The sequence below is a fragment of the Euprymna scolopes genome, chromosome 14 (genome assembly GCF_053919585.1).
Source record: "Euprymna scolopes isolate OS-2025 chromosome 14, ASM5391958v1, whole genome shotgun sequence".
In the NCBI taxonomy this organism is placed as follows: Eukaryota; Metazoa; Mollusca; class Cephalopoda; order Sepiida; family Sepiolidae; genus Euprymna; species Euprymna scolopes.
Genome location: NC_136495.1, coordinates 72,568,051 through 72,588,141, shown reverse-complemented (window position 1 = coordinate 72,588,141; position 20,091 = coordinate 72,568,051). Strand labels below are relative to the sequence as shown.

The 20,091-nt window shown below is 35.9% G+C and overlaps 1 protein-coding gene and 1 pseudogene across 2 annotated transcripts in view; one reads left to right on the top strand and one right to left on the bottom strand.

The window, feature by feature from the left end:
• The first annotated feature begins 5,285 nt into the window (after nt 1-5,285).
• LOC145293084 (uncharacterized) overlaps nt 5,286-20,091 on the top strand; it is a 256,411-nt gene continuing 241,605 nt past the window's right edge. The window contains exons 1-2 of one of the 2 annotated variants that reach the window (XR_013869657.1): nt 5,286-6,093; nt 7,007-7,511. The gene's annotated coding sequence lies outside the window, so the exon portion shown is untranslated. Of the gene's footprint in view, nt 6,094-7,006; nt 7,512-20,091 lie in introns of those variants that run through there. The other variant, XM_080139443.1, reaches the window with a different exon arrangement.
• On the bottom strand, nt 15,702-15,819 carry LOC145293599 (5S ribosomal RNA; annotated as a pseudogene).

Below are 20,091 nucleotides of genomic sequence, written 5' to 3'. Positions count from 1 at the left end.
TGGATTCAGCTAGACGGGTGTTTTTCGTGAAAGATTGGCGAGGGGGGGGGACCAGAGATTGGAGTTCAGACAAGCACCTGCCATGGAAATAACGATAAAACAAGGTAAGGCTCGCAACGTCTCTTCTGTGGGAGAGAGGTTGCAGGGTAGAGAAAAGGGCATCCCCCACTAAGCCATGAAGTCTATTTTGTACTCTGTCAAGGCAGGATAGGCTGTTTTTAGCAGCTCCTGCCCAGATATGGCACCAGTATTCCATCCGTGGACGTACTTGGCTTTTATATAGATAGAGAATTTGCCAACATATTTCTCTACGTTTTATTCATCCAAACAAGGATTTTATTCGTTAGAAATCAGCCTTGGTGTATGGTTACTATGTCCTGTTAATTTCAGTATCATGTGATCCGTAAGAGTGTATGGATTAAATATTTACAGACACACATACATACATCTATTGTTTTTTTTTTATATAGATAAAATTTATTGTTTTAAATAGTAACATATTATTCTATACTTTTGTAAAAAGATAGATAGTTAAGATTTGCTATGTATACGACTTGTGTTGCGTAGTTTGATCTGCGTTAAACGACGAAACGGCGCCAGCAGCGATTCCAGCCAGAGGAACACGACCTCAAGAAATCATCCCCAGAGAATAGAGAAAGAGTGCAGAAAAAGCCACACCTAAATTCCAGGTATGCCTTCGCTCTTCAGTTTTTACCAAGAAAAAAAAAAAGACTTCTAAGTAACTTATCTAACATGATACAATATGAGCTGGTCGCATTAGTAACCGAAGCATAGTGCCTCGATTTGGTTGTCGTTCCCAGAATGTTTCGTGACAAAGTTTAACCTCTCTAAGGTAAACCACTTTTGTAATATCTGGTGCCGCTCCTAAGACATTTATATAACACATGGACGGTCACAATTGCACTTAAGGAAACAACGAGGATACTAAAAAGAGCTCTCGGTTGGTTTCAATAAAAAGCAGGGCAATGCTGGCAGCTGGTTTTGGAAGCCAACTTTTTAGCCCCCCCCCTCCCCCCAAAGCATTAAAAAGCTTGCTCTATGTCTGAATACACTTCATATAAAATGTCAAATGTTTAGACCAAAAATTAGCTGAGTAATTTGGTAGAGACCGTAAAGGTCAATTTTTAAAAGAAACTTTGACTCCAATTATGGCCCCTTAACCTTTATTGTTTTCGGCTGAAATCAAATTATAAAGTTAGATCTATGTCCAAGTAACCTATATCTAAAATTTCAAATGTTTAGACCCAAATTGGCGGAGGAGTTTGGTAGAGTTCTCAAAGGTCAAATTGTTCAACTTTGGCTCCTTAACACATTTCTTGCCGAAAACTGATTAAAAAGATTTTACCGAATCTCAATACCCCTTATCTCAAATATCGTGTCTGTAAAACGAAAATTAATAGAACTATTTGGTAGGGAAGTGTACACAGACAGACACACAGACAGACACACAGACAGACACATATATTTTCACTTTTATATATATATATATATTTATGATAGATAGATACATAGATAGATAAGACTTTCTAAGCGAGAGCATAACAAGGCAATTAAAAACGGAACCATTCGATGAAGAGAGGTAATTTTTTTAAGCATTTTAAACTTTCACTACTAATTTCATAGGCGAAATTACTAATTGTAGGTTTCCTCCAATTCTCTCCATAATTATTGAATCCGATAACATATACATTTTGTAAAATGGCGTATATCTTGCTAACAAAAACATTGTGGTCACAGAACACCGTTTTAAACTCGTTATATTGACAATATATATGTACGGTATAATCACGGTGACACACCGATTCTCGTCAGATCATCGAAGTTAAGCAACGTTGAGCCTGGTCAGTACCAGTCGGTGATCATTTGGGAATTCTAGACGCGGTTTGTGCTCTCCGCTTATCTCGGATTATTTCCAGTTGTCCTAAACCTACACTTGGCACAGGTATGCAATAATGTTGACTCAGAAAAGGTGTCGTTGGAGATTGCGCAACTCTTATCACAAAACATTTCACGCGCAGGCACCTTTACAGTGGGTATCCATAGTCTGCCAGGAATGAAGGAAGCTATATTAACAATTTCGAAATATTCATAGTTCATATGTGATCTCTTATTTTGTTGCATTTTATTTCAACGGAAGTTATAAGAAATGAAGACCCCCCCTCCATTTGGAATATATCGAAGAAAATCAAAAGAACGTATACTAAACCATTCTCTGATCATTTGGCCGAGGGAGCAAGACGTACCGGAATCTTCAATGACTCACATACGTGTCTCACCACCTTGTGCGCATCTATACACGCACTAACAAGGATAAGGTAAACCAACACACATACACAGTGCCACGCTTCCAAATACTCACATATGTATATTATTTACATACAATATTTCTCACACTTTGTTTGATTTGACATTAGTCGCACTTCTCAGAAATCAGCAGGCCCTCTTCTTGCGGCTAATACTTGATCTTTATAATCTATAAACGACTATATATCTGTCTGTTTGTCGGTTTTTCTATCAGTCTGTCTTTCTGTTTGTCTCCATATTTTCAAACTCTAGCTTCTCCGAAATAAACGTTGCAGAGCGACGCTAGGGGCTTCAAATGATTGAATTTTTTACCAGCCATACTTTTATGAGTTTTTAGCTGTTAAAATTGAAAAAAATCGTTAAACATTTTGTACATTCATTTTGTTACGTTCTGTGTGCATATTATAATATAACCCTAAGCGACTTTTCAGAGGGCCGGGCCGCATCCGCCGCTATCCTGGTTCCCCGGAGCATACTTGATGTACTTCTGGCCGTGTTCATCGCTCCCAGCTCACAGGACCATAGATGCAACCCAGCAGGGCTACATTTTTACTTGTCTAGTGGTGGACCCCTCGGGGGTTACCACTCTCTCACTGGTCACTGGAAAATATCTTCTGCTGCTCAGGGCACGCGAAATGTGCATGACCCTAAGTCCGTGTGGCAACATTGTCGATTTCGGTCATCACTCTGGCTTCGTGCTGGATCCAGTCTATCTCTTCATCGTCTGGCGTCAGGGCATACCTGAAATAAACTGCATCTCATTCAGGCTGGCAAATCGAGAAACAAGGAAAAACTCTGCGACATTTTTATATAACGAAACAAAATAATTATTCATAAATCGTTTTACACTTGTTTAGTCGAGTTCTTTGATTCAAGCTTCATGATGCAGGTTGTATACTTAAGTTCCACTAATCAATTTCCCAACTAAGAACAAGAGCTTTTCAACTTAGCTCTTATGAGGTTTCGCCCCCCCCCCCCACGCGGGGTGGGAGCGATGTGAATGCCTCGAATGCCAGTCAGTAAAAGCGACTAAGGACCCTATTCTAAAAAAAGACAATCGTTTTTATCAAATCAGAAATTCCTCTCTCCACCTTTTTTGGAGTTATTCTTCTCTTTTCCATTCTCTTATTCTTTTTCTTCTCTCGTGAACTCATTATTTTATTCTTTTCATTTTCTATTTCTTTTCTCTCTTCTTCGTCTTTCATGACCATATCTCTCCCCAGGTTCAATTTATCCATTTGTCCGTCTAACCAACCCATCACTGGCTGGTGATCTGGCAGTTAAACACAACAGGTGGACCCCAATGACATCTCACAGACACCAAAGCAGACCTTTTGAACCCAAGTCATTGTACCTTTCAACAGAACACTGTTTCTTTAATAATTTGAATTGTTGTTCTAGCCTAAACCAGAAAACGACCCTGTATTGCTTTTTCCTGCCAACTCGAGAATCTCATTATCATATTTATTTATTTATTTCTTTCCCATCGAAATATTTTATATCTTCTGGACATTTTTGCCTCTTCTTATCGCTACATAAATACAAAATGGAAATTAATACCCTTAAAGAACAATTATTATCTATTATTTTCTTCTTTTCTTGATAAAGTCCTAGGGACATTTTTCTTTTTTTCTTGATCAAATATCACACCCCTCTCCTACCTTCTCTTCCTATATTTGAAAAGCAAGATCATCTGGTGTCGCCAGGGATCTCGTCATAATATGACTATGTTCCAGAACGACGTACATGTTTAATAGTGGGTTTTATATTTTATCTGTATATTCATGTACGTGTAAAAGTATGTATGTATACACGTCGTATCATTTAGTTGATCGTCTAGTGCATATATTTTAACGTTTATTCAACATTTCTAACAGGAAACGACTGACGTGGACGTATCGAAACAGTTGTAGACAAATAGTTCTTTTTAACAGATATAGATAACACAACACATACCTGAATTATTTACGAACATTTATTTTCATGATTTCAGCTGACATCGTCAAAGATTACGTTTTTGCATCTTGGCTGCCTAGGGAAACGCCGTTCCCCGCGTCATGGAGAGACCAACTCCTCTTTTGAGTCATCCGTTCTTTCTGATGTCCAGCTAAAAACTGACTAGAATCTCCCCAAAATCTATATAATTACGTGTCTCAGACCAACAGCTGATGTAACCGCAATCTAGTTATTTGTTTATGCAAACCAAAATGATGTTTACATCTATTTTCTATTTGTAGCAATATTATTATTTCAGCTGTCAATCACTTTTTCCCAATCTAATTGTTTATTTTTCTAATCATAATAATCGATCCAACGACCCGCTGTCGCTCGAATCAATTATTATTATTATTATTATTATTATTATTATTATTATTATTATTATTATTATTAATAATAATAATAATAATAATAATAATAATAATAATTTGAACCTTGATCCTGCTTGCCACAGTTAACGCAGATACTACGCTATGATCACAGCCAAAGGGTCACAACATTACAATCTTAGTTTATTTTCAATTTTTAATGTTTAATCTGTTCATATGCGTATCACGTTTTACAGAGGTAACGTCAATAACTTTGAATGCTACAGTTACGGGTTCGATTCAAGCTGATGGCACCTAAATACATTTATTTTTTACTTTTGAAATCACGACTCTGTAATAATATATACGAAATCTGGACAAATGAAAATATCATATTTAAGCATATTGTATGCCCAGACAAAGCCGGCGAAAACCTCCCGCTAGTACATAGACATTTGACTATTCCATTAAAGTTCTCCATTACCTATCACACACTGAGTAAGTAAAGAAGCTGAGAACATAATTTTCCTCTGTTATTGTATATCTTTCTTATCATATCTTGGTTCTAAGAAAGGATTTATCTAGTCTGGTGGAGTATCCAGCTCCGTGCTGTTACTTGAAATAACATCACTTGGAGAAGGTGCACCAGTCCTCGTAAAAGCCAGTGTGGGTTAGCCATACCAAAGAGATGTTATTTCTACTACGAATACTATGTGATTTTGAATATTTAGTCAGGGTTTATTTGTAGGGAAAATACCCTTATGACATGTTATCCTAGGTATATAAATTCAACAGAAGGTTCTTTAATAAGACAGGGGCGCTTTCACAATGAAGGTTTTTTGTTTAGAGCACAATTGACGTGTGATACTTAACTTTTGCATTTTAAACTTTAATAAGAATAATTTTATATAATCAGCAGTAGGTTCTCTTCGATGCAATGTGGACTACAATGTATTGTGGATTAATTCACTACAGGAAGGCATGGTGAAGCTTTCTTCCGATGCACCGCGCTGTGTGCCCAACTAGAGCAGGTAACAATTGATTTGATTTCAACGATTTCGATGGCAACAAAAGTATTGGAAGTGTCGAATATTCGGTTATTTACATTCAATCCCGGGCAACGTCAGGTTTACCTGCTAGTGTCATATATATGGCGATGCGATACGAGTTCCTATTTACGATGCCTCGCCACGGGACAGAGTTAGACGCCAGGGTCGTTTTTTAACAAGAAGGAACAGAAATAAAAAAAATTGTCTCAGTCGTGAGACGGCAATAGAAGAAGAAGAAGAAGAAGAAGAAGAAGAAGAAGAACAACAACAACAACAACAACAACAACAACAACAACAAGACGAAGGTGAAGAAGAAAAAAGAAGAAAAGAAGAAGGAAGAGATCCGTACGTCGTCTACGTAACTAAATCCTTTTCATTCTCAAGGCTAAATACCAACTGACTGTAATAAACAGGTTAGTAGATGCGCCCGATTAATTTTACCAGTTTAAACCTACACTTTCCTCAATTGGTCTGTCACACTTTAGTCTGAAATATGAATAGTTCTAATCGTGCAGATTAATGGACATATCAAATCTCAGACATCGGTTCGTCTGTCACAAACAATTTTTGAATAATATTGTCTTTGGTCTGTCTTATTTCACTTATAAACAGAATTTTTGTTGGTCTATGAAGCTTACATAACATTTTTGTCGATCTGTTGACAGATTTTTGTCGGTCTGTCACGTTTAAGTTTTAAATAAAAATTTCATCGATCTGTCAAAGGGCCTCCTCGCATGATTGGATTTTTTTTACAGGCCATTAGCTTGTTTGTTGGTTCGTCACACTGAAGTTTAAAATAGCATTGCTGTTTGTCTGTCTTTCTTGAGCATGTTATACTCTGTTCGTCTGTCTGTCACGTTCATGTCTGAAATAATACTTTCATCCGTTTCCTACAAGATATTTATTGGTCAGTCACGCTTTAGCTTTCAATAAGAATTTCGTCGATTTGTCTGTCACACTTAAGTTTGAAAGACAGTGTAAACCGGATATAAGAGACCTGAATATACGAAAAATGGATATAAGAGAGATTTTCTCTGGTCCCAAATTAGAGCCTGTCTTAATTCGGATATATATATATATATATATATATATATATATATATATATATATATATATATATATATATATATATATATATATATATATATATAAGAACCGCGGATATTAGTGTAACCCGGATATAAGAAATCCGGATATAAGTTTAAACCAGATATAAGAGAGTTGTAGACACATGATAAGAGGTCTCTTATATCCGGTTTACACTGTATTAGTTATGTTGGCCTATGATGCGTTAGGATTATACAGCATTTTAATTTTCTTTCGCAGGTGGCGGTTGTCTAGTGGTTAATGACACGGACTGACGACATGTGGGTCCCAAGTTCGGATCAAGTTCGTTCCACAGATATTACTTGGGATGTTGGCAACCTTCTCGTAGCCCCACCTGCAATAACCCGATGTCTTTCTAGAAACAATTCTGATTAGAAAAATATCGGGTAAACCAATGCCAACAATAGAATCCTTGGATTCATATGATGATGATGACGATGAGTTATCCTGCAATTTTAAGTTTAAAACGGAATTTTCGTTATTTTGACGCGGCTCAGTTTTAAAATACAATTTTTGCTCGTCTGACACAAGTCAGTTTGTATGCTTAAACGCGCAGATTGAGCGGACGCGAGTTAAAGATCTCCTTTCTTGTTAAATTATTTATGGATAAGTTGGCATTTTACGCTAACCCAGCAACTGGCAGAGATAAAACAAATAAGATCACCAAAAACGCTGGGGAAAAAAAAAAAAAAAAAAAAAAAAAAATCAACATAAAAACAACAAACAATGAAAACGTTATGTGCATTTAATTGTGAAGGTTTCCACCGCCACCGTCGATGCGTTCACCGTGAAGAAGTTATGCGCATTAAGAGAGAACACTTGCTGTTCACGTGCACTTTGTGATATGCTGGTGTTCATTGGAAGGTCAACGACCAGTGATCTACCTTGTGCGTTGCCTTGGATACGAAAAGAAAATGTTACTATTTCAGAAATTACTTTAAAAAGAGAAAATGTATGCACACACACACACACACACACACACACACACACACACACACACACACACACACACACAAATATATATATATATATATATATATATATATATATATATATATATATATATATATATATATATATTTCCCCCAAAACTCTGGCCTTGCTGCTATGATTTCAAATGATCTGATATAACAACAAGAGGAGACTTGATTCCAAATATTTCTCATATGTTATATTTCCCTTCTTTTGGAAATAGGGTACGATTATGGATAGCTCCAGTATCAAATAATCTTTATACACTGTGAAATTTACTTTATTTATGAAAACCAAAGAGGGGAGATATAATATAGGAGAAATATTTGGAATCAAGTCTCATCTTGCTGTTATTTGTTAGAAATTTGAAAATTACACGGTGCCTCCCATTGTATTTGTTTTAGACCAATCAAATTGGTCAATTGTATTTGCTGCGGGGTTCGCCTTGGCGGGCTTTTTGCATGCTTGCCTCTTTTTTTTTTTTTTTTTTTTTTTTTCAGTTCCACATATATAGCCGACGATGAAGGACTGGAACCAACGCCTCTTCCTGTTTATCTCGTTTAGACTTTTGTTTTAAGCTTAAATGGTTAGGCGCTATAATTATTATTTAAGACTTTTAGGTCTGAATTGCCGACCTGTCATCATGAACTTCTGTAATATCGTCTCAATGCGAGAATTGGATCTTTTTCATCAGAAGATTTTTTTTTTTTTTTTTTTACAAGATGGTCACCACTTATCAAGGCCCGGATAAGGGTTATTGTAATTACAGTACGTTAGTGTGGAGATTTAATAACGTGTCTACCTAAGGGGGCGGTTCATCAGGAATTTGTTTACGTTGAACTTGAAGACATCCAGGTTGTAGGAGGGTGGGAAGCAGGCAGATGGAACAGAGTTCCACAGACGTTCAGTTCTAAGAAAGAAGCTTTGTTCATGGAATCTACGTTTTGATTACGGCATAGATGAAGAGCGGGGAAAGTTTTTGACAGTGGATTCAGCTAGACGGGTGTTTTTCATAAAAAAGCCATTCTTAACATGGGGAGGGGAGGGTGTTTTGTATCTATTCTGTACTTTAACCTTACAATTGAATAAAAAAACATATAAAACTTTAATTAAACTTGGAAATACGATTTAAAAAATAGCGCGGATCAGTAACTTCATTAGCACCAGAAATTGTTAGGTGAAATACAGAAAAGTTTCTATCAAGAAAACCATTATTTTTTTTTTGCTATTCTTACCAAGGGGAAGGGATGGTGTTTTGTCACTTTTCTGTGCTTTCAACTAACAATTTATTAAAAAAACAAAAGGTAAATTTTCACATTAGGTCCACCTCCACAATTTTTAACATGGGTAGGTTGGGGGTATTTATTCTGAAAGCCGTTCTTAACATGGGGAGAATGGTGGTATTTATTCGAAAAGCCGTTTTTAAAAGACGAAAGACAGGTACAAGGTTAAAACATGTGGTTAGGCATGGGTGTTGTTTATTCCGAAAGCCGTTCTTAATATGGGGAGGTTGGGGGTGTTTATTCATGACCGTCAGTGAATTATAGTGCATAGTACAAGTCTTTATATCTCGAAAACTAATTGCCTCTGCAAATTTTAAATGAGATTTTCTTATTCAGCATAGTCGAAAATTGTGGAGGTGGACCAATTGTAAAAAAAAAATACCCTCCCCAAAAAAAGATATCGTGAAATTTAAATTTAAGCGCGGTACGAAAAATAAAATTAGACAGAAAAATACACCTTTGGGTTTGTACTTGCACAAAGACTTGAAAATGTTGTCAACAAAAACAAATATATAACTAATAAATATTTTCAAAGGCAAGATAAGTTACTTTTCTACCTAATTGGATAATTTTTAGTGTTTCTTATTGGGTTTGTACTACTGTACATATAGATTCGGAAAAGTTGTCAAAAAATAAATGTATAACAAATATTATCAAAGGCAAGATATGTTACTTTATTACCAAAATGGATAATTTCTTTGTTTTTTTTAATGTAAAATTTTTATTCGGCTCAAAAAACAGCGTTTATTGCTATATTTGAAAATTACAAATAGCGGCAGACTGTGTTAAACAGATTAGGTTTGGGAAAATGAGTTAAAACTAAAAAAAAAAACTATACAAAATACTGTTAAAAACCACCGAATACATGTCTGCCTATGTTACGGTAACATATATTGAGTGAGTTCCTGACAGTATTTTATATAGTTTTTTAGTTTTAACTCATTTTCCCAAACTTAACGTGTTCAACAGTCTGCCGCCAATTGTATTTTTCAAATATACAGATAAACACTACATGTTTTCGAACGGATTAAACATTTTACACTAAATAAAAACACTAAAATCTTATCCAGTTAGGTAGAAAAGAAACTTATCTTGCCTTTGATAACATTTATTTGTTATATTTATTTTTCAACAACTTTTTCGTTTCTGTGTTTAGTAATACAAACCCGTTTTATTTACTATAATGTTTAGTCGGCTCGAAAAACAGTGTTTATCAGCGTATTTGAAAAATACAAACGGTGACGGATACTGTTGATGATGTTAAGTTTGAGAAAATGATTTAAAACTAAAAAACTATACAAAATACTATCAGAAACCCACCCAATATGTCAGCCTATGTCACAATAACACATAATCAGTAGATGTCTGACACTGTTTTGTATAGTTTTTAACTGATTTTCCCAAACTTAACGTATTCAACAGAGTCCGCGACCATTCGTCTTTTTCAAATACATAGATAAACACTGAGTTGTTTTAGCCGATTAAACATTTTACATTAAATAAAAACACTAAAAAATTATCCTGTTAGATAGAAACGTAATTTACCTTACCTTTGCTTTCATTTATTTGTTTTTGGACAACTTTTTCTAATCTGTGTATAGTAACACCCCCCCCTTACCCAAATATTAATTAAAAACTCACATTTTTGAATACAATAAAAAAGAAAACTATTCAGCGTTTGAACGTTTTAGCAAATTTCGGCTTAATCCACTGAATGTTGGTCGAGCCCAAGCCATGATTGATGGTAACTCCAGAGGATCCGGATCCAATTCTGCAAGAGTCCCTTTTTTTTTTTTTTTCATTTTCGCCTTTTTTTAAAAAACTTTTTGGAGTGGATTGCTGTACTAAGAATATAAAAAACATGCATTTTCTCTTTTTATTAGAATTTTCCATTACACGAAATTAAGCCACAGCAACGCATGGCAGGGTACAGCTAGTATATATATATATATATATATATATATATATATATATATATATATATATATATATATATATATATACACTAGCATTTGAACCCAGCGTTGCCCGAGTGTTTGGATGTGTATGTTGAGCAAAAAAAAAAAAAAAAATGGTAGTAGAAAGGCATGCTCGAACCCAAACCGTAAAGGAGGAAAAGAACGGGGGAAAAGCCTAACGTCTATGCCGTTACGACCACCGCCAAAGCAGAAGTGACATTTTTAAAAATTAATTTTAAATCGAAAGGAGGGTATAACTTTCCAAAATATCGGCGAAAAAAGCGACCCCCACCCCTGTAGAAAAGTGCCCAGTGTAAGGTGAAGATATTAATGTTTTTAGCCAATTTTTCGATATTTGTCGTCTGAAAGGTCGTGCTTCAAAACGATACTGATCTTGAGAAAATCCGTCGCCTCTGTCGAAAGTCTTGGGCATACATACATACATACATTTATATGTTGGTAACTAAATATTTTCAACCCAAACCGATGAAAAGCTTGCCCTATCTCTGAATACCCTTTATGTAAAATTTAAAATATTTAGATCAAAAATTGTCTGAGTAATTTGGTAGAGACCGCAGAGGTCAAATTTTTTAAAACTTTGACCCGATTATGATCTCTTAACATTTATTGTTTTCTGCTCATGTCAAGTTATTCAGTTAGATCCAAAATTGTCGGAGGAGTTTGGTAGAGTTCTCAAAGGTCAAATCGTTTAACATTGACCCCTTAACAGCCAAATTTCTGGCCGAAAACCGATCACATCGATTTTCCCAAATCTCAGTACCCTGCATATCAAATTTTGAGTTAGTAGATTTAAAATTGACAGAGTTATTGCGTAGGAAAATGTACACAGACAGACAGACACGTTTACTTTTATAGATATAATAGATATATATATATATATATATACATATATATACATATATACATATAAATATGCATATATATAAATACATACATACATACATATACATATATATATATATATATATATATATATATATATATATATATATATACTCAGTACAGACATAAATACTTCGTGCAACAAAGATTTCCTTTAATAGAATAAAGCATCAGACAGCGTAGGAAGCTGTAATAATATGTTTGGATGAGGTTTTAAATGAGACGCCCCTAAAATTGATATTGACCAAATTTTGTGGCTTGTGTTAACGTATCTTCTTAAAAAGCCCTTGCTCATGAATTTAAACAAGTATAAGAGTGTCATAACACATGGTTTGAAAGCTAAATAGATAAAGAAATACATAGAAATGTTTGTTTAGTAATAAAGATTTTACTTTATAAAATATTCAAGTGAACGTTTCGTGCTTATTTTTTACCAGTCGGGACTGGGTGCGAATTTTTTTTTTTTAACCTTCTTGGCTATAATTCTTTTATTTCAGTACAAACATAAGACATTTTTTGCAGAAACAAACCTGGTGCCTTTTGCTACGTATGTGGATGCTACACACGCGATCGTCAGAGACGTAACATATGCTCGTTCGTCAAGGATGCCTACAAGGCATATTTGAAGTCTATATTGGTGATCAAGACAAGCTCCTCGTGTTGTGTGCTGCAGTTGCGAGGAAATGTTTCAAGACTAGACCAAAGGAAAACGCAAAGATCTGCCTTTTGGAGTTCCAATGGTTTGACGTGAACTCACCAACCATGTAAATGACTGTTGTTTCTGCATGGCAAAAAAAAGTCGGGTGTTGGGAAGAAAAACCGACATAGTATTCGAACATTTCCTTAGCTATCAAGTCTGCCACACACTAAAGAAGTTCCTGTTTTGTTTTCTGTATTTATTTGCTTCCCCATTGAGCAAATTAGGCACAAGGCCGCCTCCCAATGTGGAGAGAGAAGGGGAGGGGGAACGGAAAAGGGGACCAGCTCTCGAGAGGTGGGAAACGGGAGCCGGACAGCGACCCGCCAGCCGGCCCAAGCAGGGTTGCCCCATTGCCTTCATTGGACGATAAAGACATTGGATATGATACAAACGATAAAGACATTGGATATGATACAAACGATAAAGACATTGGATATGATACAAACGATAAAGACATTGGATATGATACAAACGATAAAGACATTGGATATGATACAAACGATAAAGACATTGGATATGATACAAACGATAAAGACATTGGATATGATACAAACGATAAAGACATTGGATATGATACAAACGATAAAGACATTGGATATGATACAAACGATAAAGACATTGGATATGATACAAACGAGCAAAACAGTTCTGACAATAGATTCGCAGAAAAGTGTTCATTGTCGGAGGACTGTTTTTCAGACACTGAACCTTTTCCCGTCCCCAAGCCCCTTTCCCAGGCTGAACTGAATGATTTAGTGTGGGATTTGGATCTTTCAAAGAAAGCAGGAGAGGTTTTGGCATCAAGATTACAAGGTAGAAATCTTGTTAATCGCTCTATTAAAGTATCATATTTCGGAAAACTTTTTGGCACTTTTTTTTCAGAAGACAGACAGTTTGTTTACTGCCATGCCATCCCAGGGTTTCTCAAAGAACTGTGTATACCTTACTATAGTCCTGCTGAATGACGACCCTTTTTAGACGGTTCATAATGCATTCTAAAGTGTTTTCTTTTACATATTTGCAATGTTTATGGAGCAGTACCTGTCAGTCACTCAGTGCATCTGCGGGAAGACTATGATGATATGAGAATGGTCCTGAACTTATAAAAACATCATGAGAACAATTGAATCATTTGTATAGACTTAAAGATGGTCAACTTTCGTCTTGGACAACAGAAAAGTTTCACCAAGTTTGCATGTTTCCTCTGTATGTCGAACACGAGATAGACATTGAGTCGTGATACTCTTGAATCAGGCATGCCAAATATCATAAGAGACCCTACGGTAAACAGAGATAAGATCATCTTTCCTCCTCTTTACATCAAATTAGGTTTGATGAAGCAATTTGTTAAGACACTGAAAACCGAAGGTAAATGTTTCCATCGCATCATCATAGCTTTATCATGGGTTATCATTTGAGAAGATCAAAGCAAGTGTGTTTGATGGCCCACAGATTTGAACCCCAGTTGGCTGGAGAACTATATGTTTGTTGCTAAGATGACCAATTTAGAGAAGGCAGCATGGTTATCCTTTGTGGCAGTCGTTCAAAACTTCCTTTGAAACAATAAGACGGAGAACTACAATGAACTTGCGAAAAGAATGCTCTTCAATTTTCGTGATATCGAGTGCAACATGAGCATCAAGTTCATTTTTTGAGAAGTTCTCGGACAACCTAGGGACTGTGAGTGACAAACAAGGAGAACGATTCCACCAAGACTTAAAAGTCATGGACGAACGCTACCAACGGTGCTTTAACAACAGTATGATGGCTGACTACTGTTTGAGCATTAAACGAGATTGTCCAGATGAAGTGTACAAATGCAGAAGTTACAGACGCAAATTCTTTCCTGAATAAAAAAACTAATTCAGATAGAAACTGATGTTTTCTAAGAAACTCTATCAGAAAATATGGCACAACCAACAGTAGTGCAATAAACTTTATAATCACATTTTAATGTCTCAATAAATACACATAAGTGAGTTTCCTGCCGTTTTAAGATTCAATTGAACAAAATAATTGTGGCTGATATTGCAATAACGAAAAATAAAAAAAAATGTAAATAACAATATCAAATAGCATGAAATCTAGCAAAAAACAGACTTCAGATTTGAAATCTACACACTTAAATTGACTATAGGAAAGTCCTTTTTAAAAGGCAACAAAATGAGTGTTCCTCTGGGTAATTAATAGTTTATAAGAACACACACACACATAAACACACACACATATGTATGTAAATGTATATGTATGTATATATATATATATATATATATATATATATATATATATATATATATATAAACTATATGTCTGTCTGTCTGTCTTCATATTTTTAAACTCTATTTCTTCCGAAACTAAAAGTTGCAGAGCAACGCTAAAGGCCTTAAATGATTTGTTTTGTTTTGTTGTTTGTCTTTTATTTGACGCATCGTTTTTCATGGATTTTAAAGGGTTAAAATATGGGTCAAATTTGAAAAAATCGTTAAACATTTTGTACATTCATCTTAGTTTATTTTTATCTTTTATTTTTTAATCAGTTCGCGTCAGTTCATATGCGTGTCACGTTTGTACAGTGGTAACGTTACCTGCTTTGAATGCTACAGTTTTGCTGTCGGTTTCGATTCTAGCTGATGGCATCGAAATACTTTTTTTTGTACTTTTGAAATCATGACTCTATAATAATTCTAGACTACCCGTGACCCGTTGGGTCAGTATGTTATATTAGCTATGGAATAAATGTATGAGCGTGACACTTGTGACGTAAAGAAAATAGTTTTTTGTGACATAACAGAAATATTTCTATGAAAGTATATTAAAATGAAAAAAGAATATAGATAGATTTCTATGAGTCATTCTGTTTATAATTGATTATTTTTGAAAAAAGATTTGCAGTTACTGAATTATAAGTGGTTGGCCATAAAGGCTTCCTTCAGTCTTGACAGACTATGGATACCCACTGTAAGGGTGCTTGCGCGTGAAATTTGTGTGGCAAGAGTTGCGCAATCTGCAACCACGCTTCTCCTTAGTCAACATTGTTGCATACCAATGGCAAGTTCAGGTACAAGACGACTGGAAACAATGCCGAGATGAGCGGAGAGCACATACAGCGCCTAGAATTCCCAAATGGTCACCCATCTGGTATTAGCCAGGCTCAACGTTGCTTAACTTCGGTGATCTGACGAGAACCGGTGTGTCAACGTGATTATGGCCATACTTATAGGTATATGTGCACTGAACAGTACTTGTAACTACTTGTTCTTATTATAAGCTGTATCTCCTAAATATTAATTCTTTAATATTTATAATATACTTTAGTTTTGCAATCTTGGATCATTTTGGTAAACTTAACTGTAATTCTTATTTCATTATATATATATATATATATATATATATATATATATATATATATATATATATATATATATATATATATATATATATATATATATAACCACTACTCTTATGAACCTATCAGAGATAAATAATTTAATAATTGAGAAGACATTTCCAGTTATACCGTAACTGGAGATCTTGTGAAGTAAACCTTTATGCCATACTCTAACAAAGGTCTTTTATATGTCAAGAGCTACTGCCCTGGAAAGGAAGCCTCCGTCAAGAGATTCGCTAATCCTATGAGATATAACCGTAAGCACATCTGCTGTAGATCTAGCAAAACAGAAGCCATATTGTATGTTACTACAAAGTTTATTTCTGTTGAGATGGTTGACTACTTCTCTATTTAACACAGATTTCAGCAATGTACTCGTGACGCACAGTATATTGTGTATTTTTTCTGGAAACTTTTCATGATAGGGTTTTTGGGATTTGTGGAATAGGTCGATTTGCTGAGAGAAGGAAAGTAAGAGAGAAATAGAAATGAAGAAATAAATATATTTTTGTAGCGCGTGAAAAGGTAAAGCCGTAACAATTACCCACTAATATGGCATCGAGAGGCCCCACCAGAAACTACTGCATGGTCCAGAATCCATTCACCAAATGACAATTCAGCAGCCCCGGTACTTTGCACCTGCTGATAGGACAGTCTACTTAGTGGTTAATCTAAGGTTCGGGACACTGACTATCAGGCGGATATCGTCAGCCCAAAACAACATTTACCTCCAGCACCCTTACTAGTGACATGGCTACAAGGATAGACATAAAAACAGAAAATTTCCGACAACTCTGACGACTGTTTATGCAAAATAATGCCAACATAGAATATAGCTTTTTCTTCTCCCTTTTTCAGAAAAATCACTCGTGAAAATGAGGACTGAGTGACAAATTAAGAGGAGTGGGAGTAACGGGAGCTGCCGATAACGCATCGACAATGCATGGTCTGCTCTACATAAAAAAAATTATAATATTAAGTATTATACTTAATATAAGTCCAATTGACGTGTTACAGGGAAAGTATGGAGATAGATACCACTACCACTGACTGAAAATAAATAGAATTATCAAATCTTTATGCAATGTTTAAAATCAATTTGCTGGATATCAGTACATCCTTGGACGAGAAGATCTATTATAAAAGAAAACAAATCAAATGTAAATTAAAAACCGAAATAAATACTTACTCTAAGCATTTGTAGTTAATAAAAAATAACAATAAGTAATGCAACAAAAAAAAAACTTAACTAACAAAGTAATCCGTCTTCCGTGCAGCTATTAAAGACTCGTCGCTTTAAACATAGGGCCTTGATGATTTGTTCCGAAGCTAATCTGAATGACTTAAGCTGTTTAAAATACCTCTGGCCAAAATTCATCATCAAAGCACTGGAGGGTGCATTTGTTTATTCCAGATTGTTGGAGGACTTCCGACAGACACAACCATCGACTTCCATATTGTGGGTGACGTATATCAAGATGGTTTCCATCTTACTGTGGTTCTTGCGTACGGAGAAGCCGGATACTGGAGCCTGCATAATCGTCCTTTGTCAAAATTTTATCCTGGTTTGCTCAATATGACCATGTCAATTACACCCACTAAGTTACAGTGTATCTTGCTGATTACGCGATTCTAGAAACAAACCAGCCTGACGTCTACTAAGAGTTCATGAACGGAAGCTTTGTTGTCAAGACGACAAACAACACATTCAATCAGCTGTATACGGATCAAGCTTTGGAGCATGTCAACAAGGTCGGCAAATTTGTAGGTGGTCTTGTGGAAATAACAAGATCAGAAGGAGCAAGAGATCAATGGTTTCTCACATTCAATGAGCGAACCAGAATCGTCGATGAGACAAATGTTATGCTGGACATGCACACTGAAGATGAAGACTACAGTCCTTCATATGTGAAAGAAGACGAACCCTCAAGAATAAAACAGGAAAGCATGATGCTCAGAAAATTGTCGATCAATTGAAAAGATATGACATATTTTAACACCAAACTCTAAGTGTCATTAATTTGGCCACTCGAGATTATCTTCTTAAAATACAGAATCTCTTCTGACAGCACATGCATAAGAACAAGAGAAAGTGCGAGGATTTGTGGCTTCACGTCTCATCAAGAATTTCATGAAAAGCTCCGACAGTCGAAAAACCCAACCCTGAAAAACATGTACGAAGTCTAGAGCAAAAATCCGGCTCTCGAGCAAAAGACGATCAAAGTAGACCGAAACCTTTTCCAACGCTTGCTCGTGTCCAAGGAAGCAAAACGTAATGTTGACCTGAAGCAAATCCTCAGTTAGGAACTTTAGCCAGCTCCATTTACACCTGCAGACTTCTCCGGAGTAATGCGATCCATAAACAAAGCAGGTTTGGACAATATTCTCCAGAAAAGCACAACTGTAGAGAAACAACTTCCAATAACAAACCTGAAAACTTGTGTAATCATTGATGGTTAGGCACTTGTCCAAGCAATTCGCAATCCTGAAAATATCCACAATTTCGGACAACTTACAGACCGTTTTGTCGCCTCAGTCTTCAGTTACTTCAATCAATTGTGCTCCAGAGTCAATATCCTATTTGATCGTTATGAAGCACATCCAATCAAGGATACCACTCGAATTTCACGGATAAGAAAAAAAAAAAAAACAAAAAAAAAAAAACAGCCAATACATTGCAAAGTGGATAACAGGAACGTGCCACTATTTGTCAACTGAAGACAGTTTATTGACCCCCCCAGAGAACAAACAAGATTTGGAACACTTATTACGCATGGAGCTGATCTATCAAGCAAAGTCAACACAAGGACACCGTGAAGTCGTGACTGCTGGAGGATTCCATGATAGGATGGCTGCAGAATCATCCCTGTTGAACAATCAATTCCCTAAAGTGTAGCCACGACAAAACTGATACCAGAATGCTGTTACATTGTAAATGTGTGACAAATCTTCGATTTGATCGGCTGGTCATTAGTTCCAGAGACAAAGACGTTCTTGTTCTCCTTGTTCACTTTGCCAGTGATCTAACCAGAGCGATCTGGTTCCAGACAGGAACATCGAAGCAACGGAACTTTGTTGCCGTGCACTATGTAGACCTTGATTCAGTTCTCCGCCACAACCTTCCCGGATTCCACACCTTTACTGGACGAACTTGGGCTCGGCACACTGACGGAACAAACTTTGACTCATGTGGAAAACTTCATCTACAGACTGTATTCCAACAATGAAAAATGACACAAACATCAATGATGTGCGTTTTAAAATATTCCTCACGGGTTCCAAAGATCCCAAGAGGTTACCAACAACTCGATCTTCCTTGAAGATGAGCATTCAAGGAGCACATCATCATTGTACAATGTGTCTCTCTTCACTGATCGCGTGGCCAGACATATTTCTTCTGGTTGGAAATGGATGAAACCATGACGGCACAACTGGAAATAGACTTCCTCATCTGATGAGCGATAAACCATTGCCAGAGGTTTACCTCAAACTCACACAATGCCAGTGCAAAAACTGTGAATCTTAAAGATGCAGTTATCGCCTGAAGGAACTGAGATACACCGCCGGCTATGGTCGTTTTGAGGGAATTTATCGAATTCTTTGGACTGTGCCCATGATGACTATGATGACGAGGGCTAGATGATATTTTCAAGCTTTTTTGTTATTGTAACATGAGAGCGTCTTTAAAATTTCATGATATCATCATAAATAAAACGATCTGCTATTTTGTTATAATTAAGCGTTTCACAGTGGTGTTCATCTTTGATCTTGTTACAAAGTAATAACAAAATCATATTAAATGTATAAAAATGTAGGAATCTATCTGAACTAAGTTCACCACTCATCACACGTGATAATATCTTCAACTACAACAAATTCCATAACATTATCTTAAGTACATACGAAGCAATATCATGTTCGTATTAAAATTCTATATTTTCGGCCATGGTGCCCATTTTGTTTTTGCTCTTAACATGTAATAAAAGCCCAATTCAATGGATGTCAACGTAAAAAAATCTTCTGTATGGATCACTTTAGCAGTCTGAAATGAATGCCGGCTCCTAACATTCCGTAAACCCTAAAGTGATTTCTAGGTCCCT